Here is a 19,028-nt window from a genome sequence, read left to right on the forward strand (position 1 = left end):
ATACACATGACCTGTCTACCACTAGAGGAGGATGTTGGTTTCCATTAACAGCTTGCATGCAACCTATTAGGTACTCGTCCCTCCCACTGCGAAGAAGTCAATCCTCCATGGGAGGGGCCTAACACTAACTAAATCCTAACCTATGTATATGCATAGCCTGGGTGCGGCTAATCAAATAAAATTGAAAATTGAAAATTGCGCAAAAGGTGGATCAGCGCAACACCAGGCCGCCTCCGAATGGCCTCCATCAGAGATGCGCTGAGCCCCCCCAGGAACTACAAACGCACCTTGAACCCAAACAGAAGCTCTGCATATACACCAAAAGCATGGCTGTTAAGTGGGAGCAGCTGACCAAAAACGAATTACATTAGTACATAGCAAGGAAATGAGCAGCGCTACTTAAAAACAGACTAGTGCCTACCTGCAAAAGAGTGCAAGCCCCACTTGTGGGGTCGAATACACACCGAGCATACACATGACCTGTCTACCACTAGAGGAGGATGTTGGTTTCCATTAACAGCTTGCATGCAACCTATTAGGTACTCGTCCCTCCCACTGCGAAGAAGTCAATCCTCCATGGGAGGGGCCTAACACTAACTAAATCCTAACCTATGTATATGCATAGCCTGGGTGCGGCTAATCAAATAAAATTGAAAATTGAAAATTGCGCAAAAGGTGGATCAGCGCAACACCAGGCCGCCTCCGAATGGCCTCCATCAGAGATGCGCTGAGCCCCCCCAGGAACTACAAACGCACCTTGAACCCAAACAGAAGCTCTTCATATACACCAAAAGCATGGCTGTTAAGTGGGAGCAGCTGACCAAAAACGAATTACATTAGTACATAGCAAGGAAATGAGCAGCGCTACTTAAAAACAGACTAGTGCCTACCTGCAAAAGAGTGCAAGCCCCACTTGTGGGGTCGAATACACACCGAGCATACACATGAGCTGTCTACCACTAGAGGAGGATGTTGGTTTCCATTAACAGCCTGCATGCAACCTATTAAGTACTCGTCCCTCCCACTGCGTAGAAGTCAATCCTCCATGGGAGGGGCCTAACACTAACTAAATCCTAACCTATGTTTAGTTAGTGTTAGGCCCCTCCCATGGAGGATTGACTTCTTCGCAGTGGGAGGGACGAGTACTTAATAGGTTGCATGCAAGCTGTTAATGGAAACCAACATCCTCCTCTAGTGGTAGACAGGTCATGTGTATGCTCGGTGTGTATTCGACCCCACAAGTGGGGCTTGCACTCTTTTGCAGGTAGGCACTAGTCTGTTTTTAAGTAGCGCTGCTCATTTCCTTGCTATGTACTAATGTAATTCGTTTTTGGTCAGCTACTCCCACTTAACAGCCATGCTTTTGGTGTATATGCAGAGCTTCTGTTTGGGTTCAAGGTGCGTTTGTAGTTCCTGGGGGGGCTCAGCGCATCTCTGATGGAGGCCATTCGGAGGCGGCCTGGTGTTGCGCTGATCCACCTTTTGCGCAATTTTCAATTTTCGATTTTATTTGATTAGCCGCACCCAGGCTATGCATATACATAGTTTAGGATTTAGTTAGTGTTAGGCCCCTCCCATGGAGGATTGACTTCTTCGCAGTGGGAGGGACGAGTACTTAATAGGTTGCATGCAAGCTGTTAATGGAAACCAACATCCTCCTCTAGTGGTAGACAGGTCATGTGTATGCTCGGTGTGTATTCGACCCCACAAGTGGGGCTTGCACTCTTTTGCAGGTAGGCACTAGTCTGTTTTTAAGTAGCGCTGCTCATTTCCTTGCTATGTACTAATGTAATTCGTTTTTGGTCAGCTGCTCCCACTTAACAGCCATGCTTTTGGTGTATATGCAGAGCTTCTGTTTGGGTTCAAGGTGCGTTTGTAGTTCCTGGGGGGGCTCAGCGCATCTCTGATGGAGGCCATTCGGAGGCGGCCTGGTGTTGCGCTGATCCACCTTTTGCGCAATTTTCACTTTTCGATGTTATTTGATTAGCCGCACCCAGGCTATGCATATACATAGGTTAGGATTTAGTTAGTGTTAGGCCCCTCCCATGGAGGATTGACTTCTTCGCAGTGGGAGGGACGAGTACTTAATAGGTTGCATGCAAGCTGTTAATGGAAACCAACATCCTCCTCTAGTGGTAGACAGGTCATGTGTATGCTCGGTGTGTATTCGACCCCACAAGTGGGGCTTGCACTCTTTTGCAGGTAGGCACTAGTCTGTTTTTAAAGAGGAACTCCAGTGAAAATAATGTAATAAAAAAAGTGCTTCATTTTTACCATAATTATGTATAAATGATTTAGTCAGTGTTTGCCCATTGTAAAATCTTTCCTCTCCCAGATTCACATTCTGACATTTATTACATGGTGACATTGTTACTGTGGGCATGTTATGTATCTGTTTCTAGCTGTTCTGGCTGTTAGACAGTTGTAAACAGCCATTTCCTGTGTGTGAACATTGTTACAGTTGCCAGGAGTACCGCGGTATTCAGAGCCTCTAGTGGGAGTGGTTTCAGCACAAAATCAGTCACACAGCGCCCCCTGATGGTCTGTTTGTGAAAATCATTCTATTTCTCATGTAAAAGGGGGTATCAGCTACTGATTGGGATAAAGTTCAATTCTTGGTTGGAGTTTCTCTTTAAGTAGCGCTGCTCATTTCCTTGCTATGTACTAATGTAATTCGTTTTTGGTCAGCTGCTCCCACTTAACAGCCATGCTTTTGGTGTATTTGCAGAGCTTCTGTTTGGGTTCAAGGTGCGTTTGTAGTTCCTGGGGGGGCTCAGCGCATTTCTGATGGAGGCCATTCGGAGGCGGCCTGGTGTTGCGCTGATCCACCTTTTGCGCAATTTTCAATTTTCGATTTTATTTGATTAGCCGCACCCAGGCTATGCATATACATAGGTTAGGATTTAGTTAGTGTTAGGCCCCTCCCATGGAGGATTGACTTATTCGCAGTGGGAGGGACGAGTACTTAATAGGTTGCATGCAAGCTGTTAATGGAAACCAACATCCTCCTCTAGTGGTAGACAGGTCATGTGTATGCTCGGTGTGTATTCGACCCCACAAGTGGGGCTTGCACTCTTTTGCAGGTAGGCACTAGTCTGTTTTTAAGTAGCGCTGCTCATTTCCTTGCTATGTACTAATGTAATTCGTTTTTGGTCAGCTGCTCCCACTTAACAGCCATGCTTTTGGTTTATATGCAGAGCTTCTGTTTGGGTTCAAGGTGCATTTGTAGTTCCTGGGGGGGCTCAGCGCATCTCTGATGGAGGCCATTCGGAGGCGGCCTGGTGTTGCGCTGATCCACCTTTTGCGCAATTTTCAATTTTCGATTTTATTTGATTAGCCGCACCCAGGCTATGCATATACATAGGTTAGGATTTAGTTAGTGTTAGGCCCCTCCCATGGAGGATTGACTTCTTCGCAGTGGGAGGGACGAGTACTTAATAGGTTGCATGCAAGCTGTTAATGGAAACCAATATCCTCCTCTAGTGGTAGACAGGTCATGTGTATGCTCGGTGTGTATTCGACCCCACAAGTGGGGCTTGCACTCTTTTGCAGGTAGGCACTAGTCTGTTTTTAAGTAGCGCTGCTCATTTCCTTGCTATGTACTAATGTAATTCGTTTTTGGTCAGCTACTCCCACTTAACAGCCATGCTTTTGGTGTATATGCAGAGCTTCTGTTTGGGTTCAAGGTGCGTTTGTAGTTCCTGGGGGGGCTCAGCGCATCTCTGATGGAGGCCATTCGGAGGCGGCCTGGTGTTGCGCTGATCCACCTTTTGCGCAATTTTCAATTTTCGATTTTATTTGATTAGCCGCACCCAGGCTATGCATATACATAGTTTAGGATTTAGTTAGTGTTAGGCCCCTCCCATGGAGGATTGACTTCTTCGCAGTGGGAGGGACGAGTACTTAATAGGTTGCATGCAAGCTGTTAATGGAAACCAACATCCTCCTCTAGTGGTAGACAGGTCATGTGTATGCTCGGTGTGTATTCGACCCCACAAGTGGGGCTTGCACTCTTTTGCAGGTAGGCACTAGTCTGTTTTTAAGTAGCGCTGCTCATTTCCTTGCTATGTACTAATGTAATTCGTTTTTGGTCAGCTGCTCCCACTTAACAGCCATGCTTTTGGTGTATATGCAGAGCTTCTGTTTGGGTTCAAGGTGCGTTTGTAGTTCCTGGGGGGGCTCAGCGCATCTCTGATGGAGGCCATTCGGAGGCGGCCTGGTGTTGCGCTGATCCACCTTTTGCGCAATTTTCAATTTTCGATTTTATTTGATTAGCCGCACCCAGGCTATGCATATACATAGGTTAGGATTTAGTTAGTGTTAGGCCCCTCCCATGGAGAATTGACTTCTTCGCAGTGGGAGGGACGAGTACTTAATAGGTTGCATGCAAGCTGTTAATGGAAACCAACATCCTCCTCTAGTGGTAGACAGGTCATGTGTATGCTCGGTGTGTATTCGACCCCACAAGTGGGGCTTGCACTCTTTTGCAGGTAGGCACTAGTCTGTTTTTAAGTAGCGCTGCTCATTTCCTTGCTATGTACTAATGTAATTCGTTTTTGGTCAGCTGCTCCCACTTAACAGCCATGCTTTTGGTGTATTTGCAGAGCTTCTGTTTGGGTTCAAGGTGCGTTTGTAGTTCCTGGGGGGGCTCAGCGCATCTCTGATGGAGGCCATTCGGAGGCGGCCTGGTGTTGCGCTGATCCACCTTTTGCGCAATTTTCAATTTTCGATTTTATTTGATTAGGCGCACCCAGGCTATGCATATACATAGGTTAGGATTTAGTTAGTGTTAGGCCCCTCCCATGGAGGATTGACTTCTTCGCAGTGGGAGGGACGAGTACTTAATAGGTTGCATGCAAGCTGTTAATGGAAACCAACATCCTCCTCTAGTGGTAGACAGGTCATGTGTATGCTCGGTGTGTATTCGACCCCACAAGTGGGGCTTGCACTCTTTTGCAGGTAGGCACTAGTCTGTTTTTAAGTAGCGCTGCTCATTTCCTTGCTATGTACTAATGTAATTCGTTTTTGGTCAGCTGCTCCCACTTAACAGCCATGCTTTTGGTGTATATGCACAGCTTCTGTTTGGGTTCAAGGTGCATTTGTAGTTCCTGGGGGGGCTCAGCGCATCTCTGATGGAGGCCATTCGGAGGCGGCCTGGTGTTGCGCTGATCCACCTTTTGCGCAATTTTCAATTTTCGATTTTATTTGATTAGCCGCACCCAGGCTATGCATATACATAGGTTAGGATTTAGTTAGTGTTAGGCCCCTCCCATGGAGGATTGACTTCTTCGCAGTGGGAGGGACAAGTACTTAATAGGTTGCATGCAAGCTGTTAATGGAAACCAACATCCTCCTCTAGTGGTAGACAGGTCATGTGTATGCTCGGTGTGTATTCGACCCCACAAGTGGGGCTTGCACTCTTTTGCAGGTAGGCACTAGTCTGTTTTTAAGTAGCGCTGCTCATTTCCTTGCTATGTACTAATGTAATTCGTTTTTGGTCAGCTGCTCCCACTTAACAGCCATGCTTTTGGTGTATATGCAGAGCTTCTGTTTGGGTTCAAGGTGCGTTTGTAGTTCCTGGGGGGGCTCAGCGCATCTCTGATGGAGGCCATTCGGAGGCGGCCTGGTGTTGCGCTGATCCACCTTTTGCGCAATTTTCAATTTTCGATTTTATTTGATTAGCCGCACCCAGGCTATGCATATACATAGGTTAGGATTTAGTTAGTGTTAGGCCCCTCCCATGGAGAATTGACTTCTTCGCAGTGGGAGGGACGAGTACTTAATAGGTTGCATGCAAGCTGTTAATGGAAACCAACATCCTCCTCTAGTGGTAGACAGGTCATGTGTATGCTCGGTGTGTATTCGACCCCACAAGTGGGGCTTGCACTCTTTTGCAGGTAGGCACTAGTCTGTTTTTAAGTAGCGCTGCTCATTTCCTTGATAGATACTGCCCTGTCTGTCGCAGCTGGCCCTTGCTGTACTGTGCCAGGCCCAGCACGCTGTATTATACCAGTGCATATCTTTCCTCTGTATTTGTGTGATTTAACTTACTATACCATAGCTCTCTTTGTGGGTGACACTGCATAGATACAGCCCACAGTTTCAGCTGGCCCTTGCTGTAGTCTGCCAGCACACTGTATTACCACCAGTGCATATCTTTCCACTGTATTTGTGATTAAACTTGGGAGTGTCAACTAATGACAACCCTTTGCGGCTGTTTGTGGCGGTTTGTTAAACAGTGAGTTTGGTCTGTCAGTGTGAAGCAGTACACTACTTACACTCTGTAGTTAATCAATAGAAAGCGCTCCGCTGTCACATCATATGCATAAATTGCCCCTTAGGAATTGCACTCACCCTTCCAAGATGACCACTGCTAGACTGGTCATAGATGGCTCTGCGTCCAGCCCCCGGTCCACGGGTCTGCTGTGTAGACGTTCTGTCTTGCTCCTCTCCTTGGTCAGGATATTCCCGATGCTGTGCTTGGTCTCAATACCTCGTAAAAAACAGAGGTACCATAGCGTAATCCAGTTTTTTAAAAATCAAAGTTTATTAAAAAATGCTACTCACACTTTGTAGGAGGGTTAACAGCGTTTTAGAGTGTTAACGGGCTCTCCCCCGTGCCTCCCGGTCAGGCTCGTAGGAACTCCCTTCACCGCCGCCAACACCGCTCAGTGCGTACTTCCTCCTTGTCCAAGGCTCCACCCTACGCGTTTCGTCACACGCGTGACTCATCAGGGGCGACTGATGAGTCACGCATGTGACGAAATAAACTTTGATTTTTAAAAAACTGGATTCAGTCAAATTTCAATTGCTTACTTTTTTACTGCAGTGGTCCTTAAACGTTATAAAGGCTGCTTGATCAGCTGACATCAAACAAACCCCTTCTGATACTGGCCATATCCTGCTGCAACACAGATTTCCACAACTGCAGGTTTTGTGTTTGTCAAAGTGTGCAGTCTCCTTTCAGACTAAATATCATGATGATGCTTTAAAAGGTAAAAAGGATGACTTGAATATTCCTCCGACTCTGAAGCCTCATCATACATACGCTATATGGTTATTGGCCTAGAGGTATGATAAGGTTTTAGCAAGTATTCAGTTTCACATGAGCAAAAAATAGCTCCCATAATGCATCACCAAAGGATATGCAATTTATTTCCGTGGTGCTGATCAGAGCTGTATTTCTGAAAAGGCCACAAAGGTGTGTCCCTGTCCCAATGGCCGTGGATTATTCCAGTTGTTTCATGCTCCCATCTTTAAATCTCACTGTCTGCCTCTTATAACTGGCACATGTCATTACGCAACATGCACTGGTTTACAAGAGGCAGACAGCAGGAAGAAGTCTCAGGAGCAGCGCACCCGCGGGACAGGTGAGATACCAATGCTTTTATAGTGCAGAGGCCCCGGGGAGCATGTCAGAGTTAATAGGGGGACACACTGGCATAACAATAGGGGCTGCAGCCTCTGCACCCGGGGGCCTGCTCAGGGCCGTTTTGGGGGGCTGGAGCAGTCGCAGGATGAGGGGAAATCCATGCTGCACACTGGCGGGGAGGGGGTTGGTCCCCCCCTCCCTCACCTCAGGCTCTCCCCTCTGCACTCCACCCCAGCATACGTATGTGTGTCTAGGCAGCAGATCCACATACCTTCCTGCGTTCCATTGTGGATGTTCCTCTCTCTAGCTTCTGAAGCAACTTCCTGTGTACACAGGAAGTCGCGTCAGACACTAGAGAGAGAAACATCCGTGCTGAAACGCAAGGCAGGTATGTGGATCTGCCGCTGCCCGCCGCCTAGACACACACACTTATTGATGCTGGAGGGGAGCGCAGAGGGGTGAGCCCGAGGCAAGGTGCAGCAGGCTTTCCCTTCATGCTGCGACCCCTCCAGCCCCTCAAAGCGGCCCTGAGAGGGCCCCAGAGGGGGCGCTCAGAATTATTGCAGGGGGGCCCGGTGGGTTTTATTTACACCCCTGGGGGGATCAAGGGGAGGCCGTTGACTTGGGGGCCCTTGGGGCTGAGTTTTCTGAGGGGTCCCCAGATTACCTTTACCCCGGGGCCCCATTGAGGGTTGATCCGGCCCTGCTTGATCGTACCTTAATCCAAAATCAAGGTGTCAACTGTATTCTTTGTGACATAAGAAAGTTTCCATTCCAGTGGTGAAATGACACCCAGCGCTCATAAAAAGATATGTGACAATCACGCTGAAGAGCTTGCAAAGAAAGAAAGTGGAAGATCTCACGCATTATTCACGATTTGCATACCAATGGCCACAATGGCGGAGGGACCGGCGCAGCTGTGTTTTGAAGTACGATTGAAAAGAACAGAATTGAAAGTTCTATACAGCAGCATACCACGCGAGCATCCCGGCTTTGTTTGGTAAACTAAATTGTGAAGGAGAGCGTTTGCCTCTTTTGTGCGCGAGCTGGGAAATACGCCTACCTCACTTACTTGGCCGCATTATCTTAATAATATCGCCTTCTATTTTTTTTTAAATTTTTTTTTTTACTCCTTTCTCCGAGCAGCGTATACAATATATATTAGCGTGCTGGATTGTGAAATAACGGAAGCTAAGCTTATATTCACTGGCCCATTTGCATACTCAAACCCAGATTGAGCTTTGATGCCACGCAGCTGTGATATGACTGCACCAAATTTAACATCTGCTAGCAAAATAAAAGCTCAAAAAATAAAAGAAATTAAGCCTCTCTATTGCATTGACTTCTGTATTATATACATATTTTTTTCCAAATTCATATTAATACAGTTAAATAACTGGCAGGATTATGGGGCTCTTGGTTAAGGATAGACTTAAAGGGATCCTGAAGCGAGTAAAATTATTTAAAATAAACACATGACGCAGCTGCAAATGAATATTACATACTAACCTCACTGTCAGTTCCTCTCAGAAGCTCACTATTTTCTTCTTACAGTGATCCCTTTCAGTTCTGACAAGAATTTGTCAGAACTGAAACATACCAGTTGCTGTCAGTTATATATCAGCAGCAGTCAGTTACAACTGAATGTGCAAGGTAAGGTCCATGTTTTCCTATGGCTCAAGTGGGTGATATTACAGTGTAACTGTGTGCAGACCAGGAAGCTGTTATGGAGTAATGACCATTTTTAAAATGGAGGACGGAGAATTCCATTGATCACAGTGGACAAACAGGACACAGGATAGGAGAAAGAGATTGAGGAGAAGACTACACAGGAGGTAAACATGACCCGTGTATGGTTATTTTGACTTTTTATTTTCAGTTCAGGTTCTCTTTAAAGCCCAACTGAAGCTCAGTTCTAAATATGGTAAACCAAAACAAAGCCCTCCATGGTTCTTACAAGGGGTTTTAGCACTTTTTTATGCTAGGCTTAGTTATCAGGGATGTAGCAATAGGTGTTGCAGAGGTAGTGACCGCATCAGGGCCCTCGGGCCAGAGGGGCCCCAAAGGGCCCTCCCTCAACTGCAGTATTAGCTCTCTATTGGTCCTGTGCTCATAATAATCACTTCTATAGATACTTTGAACAGTGTTTGAACAGTGAACTGAATCATTACAGGATACCCAAAGTGACATGTGCCATGATGAGATAGACATGTGTATGTACAATGCTTAGCACACAAATAACCATTATTATTTTTTTTATTTATATAGCGCCAACATATTCCGCAGCGCTTTACAAAGCACAAAAAGACAAGCGGAACATAGATACACAAAAAATGTACAACGAGTTCCAAGCAGCACATATACAGTATTGTGACAAAATCAGTAAACATTAGGAGGATGACCCTGCCCTTGCGAGCTTACAATCTAACTATGCTGTGTTCCTTTTTTTCTTTCTCTGCCTGAAAGGGTTAAATATCAGGTATGTAAGTAGCTGACTCAGTCCTGACTCAGACAGGAAGTTACTACAGTGTGACCCTCACTGATAAGAAATTCCCCTTTTTACCTCTTTCTTGCTCTCGTAAGCCATTTTCTGCTAGGAAAGTGTTTTATAATTGGAATTTCTTATCAGTGAGGGTCACACTGTAGTCACTTCCTGTCTGAGTCAGGACTGAGTCAGACACTTACATACCTGATAGTTAACTCTTTCAAGCAGAGAAAGAAAAAAAGGAACACAGCATAGTTATGTGTGTGCTAGGCACTGTACATACCGATGTCTATCTCATCATGTCACATGTCACTTCGGGTGTCCTTTAACAAACTTTTCCCCATCCCCTTCTTGCACCCCTGACACTGTAGTTGCCATTGGCAGGTGCGCCGTATCAATTGTTATATATTGAGTGCTTGGGGGCCCCATTGTAAAACGTGCATCAGGGCCCACAGCTCCTTGTTGGGTATGTTCGGTTTACGTTTAAGGTTAACTGTAACCAAGGATTAAAGTTCATCCCAATCAGTAGCAGATAACCCCTTTCCCACAAGAAATATTTAGGTCTTCTCAAATAGATCATCGTCTGTATGGCTGATACTGTGATGAAACCCCTCCCACAGTGTGATGTCATGACCATGGTCCTGACAGTTTCTGTCTGTGAACCTCATTGAATTGTGGGAAATAAAGACTTTTTCCAACTGCTATGCAAGCAGCATGTACCTCTGTGCATAGAACTCTCAGTAAACATTATTCCGCACAGATCACCTGGCAGAACTAAAGATATCACCACCAGTGACACATTTGAGAATGTGAATCAGGGAGAGGAAAGATTTTACAATGGGCAAAACAACAAGCAATATTATTTATTATGTAATTTTCACTACAGTTTTTCTTTAAGACCAGCAACCACTTGCAAACTAACATTGCATTACTAAGTGTTCAGGCACAACATTTAGGTTGGCCAATTACTTGTTCACTCCTCAATTGTCACTATAATCAATTGGCTGCAGTAGTGTCTGAATAACGTAGGAAACAAGCATGCAGCTAATCTTGTCAGATTCAACAAAAATATCAGAAACTTCTGATCTGCATCTACTTGTTCAGGGTCTGTAGCTTAAAGTATTAGAGGCAGAGGATCAGCAGGACTGCCAGGCAATTGGTATTACTTTAAAATAAATAAAAATGTCAGTCCCCATATTACTCCCACTTCAGTAGTCCTTTAAGCTTTCCCTGGATATGCCTAATATTAACCCGTACCTTTCCAGTATGCCTAACCCTAACATTGAGTCTATCCCCAACACTAACTATACCAAATGTTAAATATTAATTTATTGAATCAGATCCACATTTTTTTCAATCAATGAGGAATGTATAAAGTATTATTCACTCTTCCCCTTTAAAGGGCACCTGAAGTGAGAAAGATATGGAGGCTGTCATCTTTATTTCCTTTTAAACAATGCAAGTTGCCTGGCTGTCCTGATCCTCTATCTCTAAAACTTTTAGCCATAGACCCTGAAGAAGCATGCAGCAGCCAGCAGATCAGGTGCAAATGCTTGTTTCAGGTTTGTGATTCAGACTCTACTGGAGCCAAAGAGATCAGAAGGGCAGCCAGGCAACAGTTATGGTTTAAAAGGAAATAAATATGCCAGCCCCCATATTGCTCTTACTTCAGGTGTATTTTGAGGAGATAAGTGGTAGTGTCTTAAAGGGACTCTGAGCACCTCTCATGGGCATGCCTTCAAGACTCCGACCAGTACTGCAATGTACTTAAAAATGCATTCCTTTATGTAGCTTGTGCTCTCCTCTTTCATTTGATGCCTGAATCGCCGTTCTACACCAAATAGTTTTCGTTCGATTTCAATTTAAAAATCGCGGCTGCCATCTTGGCTCTGTTATAACTTCTGGGTCACCCCTGTCTTCTCTGTTAGAGAAATGCATCACTGAATGAAGCAGGAAGAGGAAGTGACACGCATGGCCATTGCAAGAGGCTCCTCCAGAGGGGTCATAGCACGACTTTGTTGGAAGTCATATGTCTTAAAGGCATGCTCATGAGAGGAGTCCCTTTAAAGAGGCAGATCATCATACTTTAGAAACTACTATATTACTTAAATCCTCTGATTTCTGAGAAGTCCTGTTTTTGTCATTTTTTTCATTCTCTGATTGGCCAAATGCTTCCAAGCTGACTCTACGTTCTCTGATTGGTCCAATGCTTCTAAGTTCTGTTATTGGGCCAAAATTACTGAGTGGTGGTGAAGCAGTATTTCTGCAGAAATCCGATAACCAAGTTCCGGTCAGAAATACTGAATGCCGATTAGAAAACTGAATGAGAATCCCTACTTGGAAACTACAATTTAATTGCAGCATTATACTCATTGTAGGACTATCAGTGGCACTCTAAAAGAAGCATTATGGTGGAGAAAACCACAAAATTGCACAATAAAGGCCCACTCTGTTGATGGCCCTAGTCAACTGTTTAACTCTCTAGTAAGGCCACATCTGGAATATGGAATTCAGTTCTGGGCACCACATTATAGTAAAGATATTGCAGTTTTAGAGCAGGTGCAGAGACGAGCAACAAAATTGATACGTGGGATGGAAGGTCTCACTTACCAAGAAAGGTTTGATAAACTGGGTTTATTAAGTTTAGAGAAAAGACGCCTTAGAGGCAGGGGCGTAACTAGACACCACTGGCCCCCCCTGGGAAACTTTGAAAGCGGCCACCCCACCCCCTCGCTTTCTGCACAGGAAAAGGACCAATGTGTTTTCCCCATGCAGAGAAACACACTTAGACTCAAAGGATATGTCAGGCAATCTATGCTACCCCCAGATCTACTTACCCGGGGCTTTCTCCAACCCCTTGCAGCCGACAAAGACTGGTCGCAACTCTGTTCCCAGTACATACATACACACACAGCCTTATTATTTTACTACATGAGAGCACATGCTATATAGAGGAACAATAATGACATGCTGAACAGAAGATATAATATTCACTGTAACTTTGGCAAAACGTTCAGAATGTCACTGATTGATACTGTTATTAGGGGATCTCGGACTCAGTATAAGACAACAAGCTCTCAATGAGTCAGCCATTCAGACATCAATCTTTCCCATTCCACTGTGTCCAGTAATCAGACACCATAAGGTCAGGTCACCAGCCTGTGTGTGATAAGAATGTAGGAATCTCTTCTGAGGGAAGGTCTACAACTTTTTTTTTCAACTGTGACTCCTTTGTTTGTAATGTTGTACATAAAGTAATCAGAACGGCTGCAGTGTGAGACAGATGTTTTTTTTATGAACCCTAGGGAGCAGGGACAGTGTACACATTCCAAAGTGTGTATGATTCCTTATCTGTGTGGTGGACACATATAGTCAACATAACAATGGTACAAGAGTAGAATACGTTTTCTCTCCATACCCTTAGTTGCTTGTCAGTCTCTCAAACTTTTTCCCCTACGAGGCCCCCTGTGGCTTCTGGGGCCCCCTGTGGAGGCATCCCTTGCAGGGTCTATTGTTATGCCCCTGCTTAGAGGGGATCTAATTAATATGTATAAATACATCAGAGGGCAATATAAAAGCTTGGCGGGTGAGCTTTTTGTCTCTAGGCCTTCACAAAGGACTAGAGGACATGATCTGTGCATGGAGGAAAAATGTTTCAGCCATTTATTTAGGAAAGGGTTCTTTACAGTAAGAGTGATTAAGATGTGGAATGCATTGCCACAGGAAGTAGTTATGGCACTATTCTATATCTGCATTTAAAGGGGACTTAGATGCTTTCCTTGCATTGAAAGACATCCATGGCTATAATTACTAGGTGATGTTGATCCAGGGATTTTATCTGATTGCCATCTGGAGTCGGGTAGGAATTTTTTCCCTTTTGGGGCTAATTGGACCATGCCTTGTAAGGGTTTTTCACCTTCCTCTGGATCAAGAGAGATATGAGGAAGCAGGCTGGTGTTGTACTGTATTTTCTAGTTGAACTCGATGGACGTATGTCTTTTTTCAACCCAAATAACTATGTAACTATGTAACCATACTTACCTGTCTTCTCAGGTAAAACTGGGGACCTCAGATCATATTTATATACAGTAAAATAATATTCAAAACATATATAGTATTGCACCAACCCCACAGGAGTCCAATCATGCTCTCACACTCGCATCTGAGTCTTCAACAAGGAACTAAGCTCCGGTGTGTGGGGGAGGAGGGGGCATTTTAACATCTCTGCCTTAAGCAGCTCTCCGAGGTTTTCAGGGAGTCAAAAATAGTATTTTATTATAGCTTATTGATCAATGTACAATTGTATGGCTATTTATTGCATACAGTTGCAAGAGGGTAGCACGGTGGTGCAGTGGTTTGCACTCTTGCCTTGCAACACTCGGTCCCCGGTACATATCCCAACCAGGGCACTATCTGCACAGCATTTTTATTTTCTCCCTGTGTCTGTGTGGGTTTCCTCCAGTCACTCTGGTCCCCCCCCCCCCAACTTCCCCAAAACACCATACAGATAGGTTAATTGGCTTTTCCCTAAATTGCCCCTGGACTACGATACATACATAGACATGTGACTATGGTAGGGATTAGATTGTGAGCCCCACTGAGGGAGAGTTACATGAGAATATGAGTGAGAGTTACATGAGAATATACTCTGTACAGTGCTGCAGAAGATGTTGGTGTTAAATAATAATAATACATTTTATTAGCTTTCTTATCCTTGATGTATGATTACACATCTTGCTCTACAACCAACTGTTGTTTATAATTCTCAATGTCAAGATACTGAAGGGGAAGAAACCAGTCATTCTATAGTTAGCAATTGTGTTGGAAAAAATAAAAATAAAAAAACAGCAAAAAAACAAGAAAGGATTCAGTAAATCAAAACTGCCTTTTGCCAATCTGTACAGTGGGACATATTGGAATGTCACAGCCAATACTCTTTGGCTCACACAGTATTTTCTGAACGGCGCCAAGAACCCGTAACAAACTTCATTTCCTGACAATATCTCATATTTTGAGAATAAAAATACTGTATATTTTGATAATTAACTGAATAGATCATAAAATGTTAAGTCAAAATATTACGCTCAAGTCAATATTGTTTAAAAATGACTTATTTGTCTGAATCCGAACCAGACATCATCAACAAAAAATAAAAAAATGATATTGGAGTTCCAAGCAAAAATACATATTAATTAGTATGTTTTTGAATTACTTCTTGTAGTGTAGGTCTGAAATGCATTGGGCATGGAATTTGCCTAAAGCTAACCCACATCCAAATCCTGTGGCGTAAAGCAAGCCTGTCAAAACATACATGATGCTGTCTCAGGCTCCCTGCACACTGCAAATCCATTTTCCGATTCCGATTCCGATTCCGTTTCCGATTCCGATTCCGTTTCCGATTTTCCTTGAATACATTCAACAGAAAAACGGATCAAAAAACGCAGCATGCAGTTAAGATTAAAAATCTGAATCGGAATCGGATGTAAAAACAGATTAAAAAGCGGAATCGGAATCTGAAATGCATGCAGTGTGCAAGAGGCCTTAGGTTTGCTCTATGACCATAGCAAGGTACATGGAGTGAGACTTCAGCTTGAGTTGCAGGGATGGATTTCTGTAAAGGTCACAGACGGCCAGGCCTTGGGCGGCAGTTTGCCAAGGGGCGGCGGGACATGGAAGAAGAGGCTGAAAATGGAATATGAAAGCTTAAAATAAGGAGCAAGATATGGATATAGGGAGTGGCTGCTCAAGGAATTTGTATATCACTGAAAGGGTTGCTGTATATGAAGGTTAGACATAGAAGAGGCGGCTGCACAAGCATTAGGAGTGGGGTGCTGTAGGTAGAAGGGGGAGCCTTAAGAAAGTTGGCCTAGGGTGAAAAAAACTATAAATCTGGCCTTGCGGAGCTGTACGCTGTGTCCACTCCTTCCTTCTTCACAAAGATGCTCCAAATAGTCAACCGATGAAGCTGATACAGATGATACAGATGAAGCTGTGAAATTTGCGCATCTGTGGATGGCGGGCAATTAGTGTGCAATGTCATAAACCGCAATGTTGTATGTAGCTGACCTCCAGATAGTGGTGGCGGTGTATGGAGTTTGGCTGCCATGTAGCCAAACTCCAAATAACCTCAGGGAGATTTAGGTGTGGCCAGGGGTGTGGCTATCAAGTAGCTGAACCTCTGATATTGAGTTTAGTTACTATGTAGCTGAACTATGGAAATTAGTGGGGGCAAGTGATAGGGTGCCCGGTGATTCAGCAATTAAGTAGCTGATTCCCACATTGGCTGTTAGCGTTAGGCGTAGGTAGGTGAGAGGGTAAATGTGAGAGATAGGTTAGGTCAGGCGATAGTAGAATATTGGTAACATCACTGATATTCTACTATCGGCATTATTTGCGGTCACCCTTGTTTTAGGTGCTCAGTTACTGTAGACCATGTCCATCGATTGTCATCATTTTGGAGGACTGTTTATGAGCAACTGCTGTGCAGACCCACTTCTAGGCCACTTGGCCTGTTTTGTTCCATGGTGAAAAGGGGGGGGAAGGAAGCCTGCAATGGAATATGTGGAGAATGAGCAGGTTGTCAAAGACCCTGGCTGGTGGATGACTAACAACATCTCCAGTAATGTTTTTGGACAGCTGTGATGATACTACACTTTTAGTCAAGTATTGCTTAAAAGGAAATAAATATGGCAGCCTCCATATCTCTCTCACTTCAGTTGTCCTTTAAAGCACACCTGTACATTTTCACATACTTACACCAGTAGGACGTTACCTCTGGATGCTTCAGAGGCGTTCCTGATCCTCTATGACCCCTCCACTGCCGGCTAGGACCCTCTTCATCTTCATGGCTGCACCACCCTCTGTGTATGGGCGTGACCAAACTGTGGCATTGCACGTGCGCAGTAGCCGAGTGTGCAGGGAGCAAAAAGCCGCGCATGAGCGGCTCCATGCTATTGTGCAGGCACAGGCTGTACGTCACACCGAACATTTTCATTCCAGCGCAGGAGACTTCAGCGCAGCAGTGAGTAACTTCTGTGCCGTCAGAGGACGGAACTGGAGTTACTTATAAAACACTATAATTCAGCCTCTAGCAATTGCTGGAAGCCAAATTATTTCATTCCCCAGAATCCATGGCGTCCTGGAGGGGATATAGTATTTAACGTGGATGGGAATTTGTGCAGGAGCAGGATCAGCCATACCGGCTGTATCCTGCGCCCAAGTCTCCTGCGCCGATTCCTCTCATACGCACTGCACACTGTGGCCCCGCTCATAAATGGAGGGCAGGGTGGCCATGAGCAATCGTTAACAACGTCTAAGGCCTCTTGCACACTGCAAGCGATTCCGATTCAGATTCCGCTTTTAAATCGTTTTTTACATCTGATTCAGATTCCGATTTGCAGTGTGCAGGGAGCAAACTGCAAATCGGAATTGGATGTAAAAACTGATTAAAAAGCGGAATATGAATCGGAATCGCTTGCAGTGTGCAAGAGGCCTAAGATTGTTTAGAGGGTTCCAACACAGTGCAGGAAGAGAGTACAAAGATCGGGCAGCGTTCGGCCCATTCAGAGGCTTCACCTTACTAAGATAAGAATCTAAGTTTTTATGTTTTAATCTGATTACAGGTTCCCTTGAAAGCAAACCTGAAGTGTAAATACACTTATTAGATAATGAAATATGTGTAGTACAGCTAAGAAAAAGAACATTAGTAGCAAATAAAAGAGTCTCATAATGTTTTCCAGTACAGGAAGAGTTAAGAAACTCCAGTTGTTATCTATGCAAAGGAGCTTCTCTGAGCTCTTTGAACCACTGGTTGGAATACAGTCCTGTTTTCTAAAGCCCTTAAACAACCAAGAAACAGTGAGAGACAGCTGAAAATAAGGTTTTACTGCAGGAAAGATCAAAGGGCCATTAGCTCTGCTCTGTTTCATTGCTTAAATCACAGAGTGTAGTTTGTAAACTGAAATTATTAGAGAATGATGCAATGTTATTAAGAAAAAGCTATATAACTGAAAATAATAATAAGAGACTATTTTCTTTGCTACTAATGTCCTATTCATTATCAGTACTACACATACAATTCATTATATCATAATTATTTTTTTTTCCGTTTCAGGTTTGCTTGAAGTAGAGTGAGAAATTCAGGTATAAAGAGTGATTCTACAATGATTCTAAATTAAAACACCAATTTTTAATTTCCCGATTCACTAATTGTTATTTTATCCTTTTGAGCAGTAAGCAGTCGCTGACTTCTGAAACGTTTGTACTAAATATGCAAAGCTATGAATTTCTATCTGAAATATCCTAATTTTTGGATTTCCATGCAGGCATACTGGACAGTGAAAGAGCCACCTGTTAATTGCTAACAATGTGGCACAAGCTACCCGATGCCAATTTTACAGAAGTCGGTTTTGGCTCCGACGCCGCGCAGCACTGGCGACGGTTTTGTACACGGTTCTGTGATTGTAGAAAATTCCAAATTCCAGAAAGCCCTTTATTTATTCCACTCAATCTCTGTTATATTAATGTTTATGGCTTTGTGCATTTTATAATAAATGGTGGCGACAGATGTGGGTTTAAATAACCACAGTATAGAATATATATATATTTTTTTAAATGGTGTTTTTATTGAATGGTATATTTTTTAATGTTTGTTATTAATGATTCACTGTGTTTAGTGCTAGAAAACCTGTGTATGTATTTTTTTAATAAACAGCATATGAAATATTATAAGTGAACGTTCAACTTCTTGCAGGGCCGGTTCAAGTAACAATTGGGCCCTAGGGCACAATTAGCCTGGGGGCCCCCAAAAAAACACCACCACAACCAAAAAGCGTCATTAGGGGCCCTTTGTTGCAGCCAAATTTCCCTCCTGGGCCCCTGAGCTGGCTGTTGACCCTCCCCCAATCACCTCTCAACTTAACTGTGCTCCCTGGAGCCCTGCAGTGTCTATGTCAATGTAGCGTCTCACCTGCCCACCAGCACAGATAAGACGCTATTCTGCCAAAGACTCTGCAGAGTCCCTGGGGAGCAACAGTTAAGATGGGGGAGGGACACCTTTGGGGCCCCTATAGGCTCTGGGGCCCTGGGGCAATTGCCCATTTTTTCCTATGGTAGCTCCGGCCCAGACTTCTTGTATTATTATTATTATTTCGTATTTATATAGCGCCGACA

General features: G+C 44.2%; 1 protein-coding gene across 2 annotated transcripts in view; it reads right to left on the reverse strand.

The window, feature by feature from the left end:
* Positions 1-19,028, reverse strand: part of ARHGAP15 (Rho GTPase activating protein 15) — an 862,741-nt gene that overhangs the window by 341,997 nt on the left and 501,716 nt on the right. The gene's annotated exons all lie outside the window — the stretch shown is intronic.

This window comes from Hyperolius riggenbachi, chromosome 7, assembly GCF_040937935.1.
Source record: "Hyperolius riggenbachi isolate aHypRig1 chromosome 7, aHypRig1.pri, whole genome shotgun sequence".
NCBI lineage: Eukaryota > Metazoa > Chordata > Amphibia > Anura > Hyperoliidae > Hyperolius > Hyperolius riggenbachi.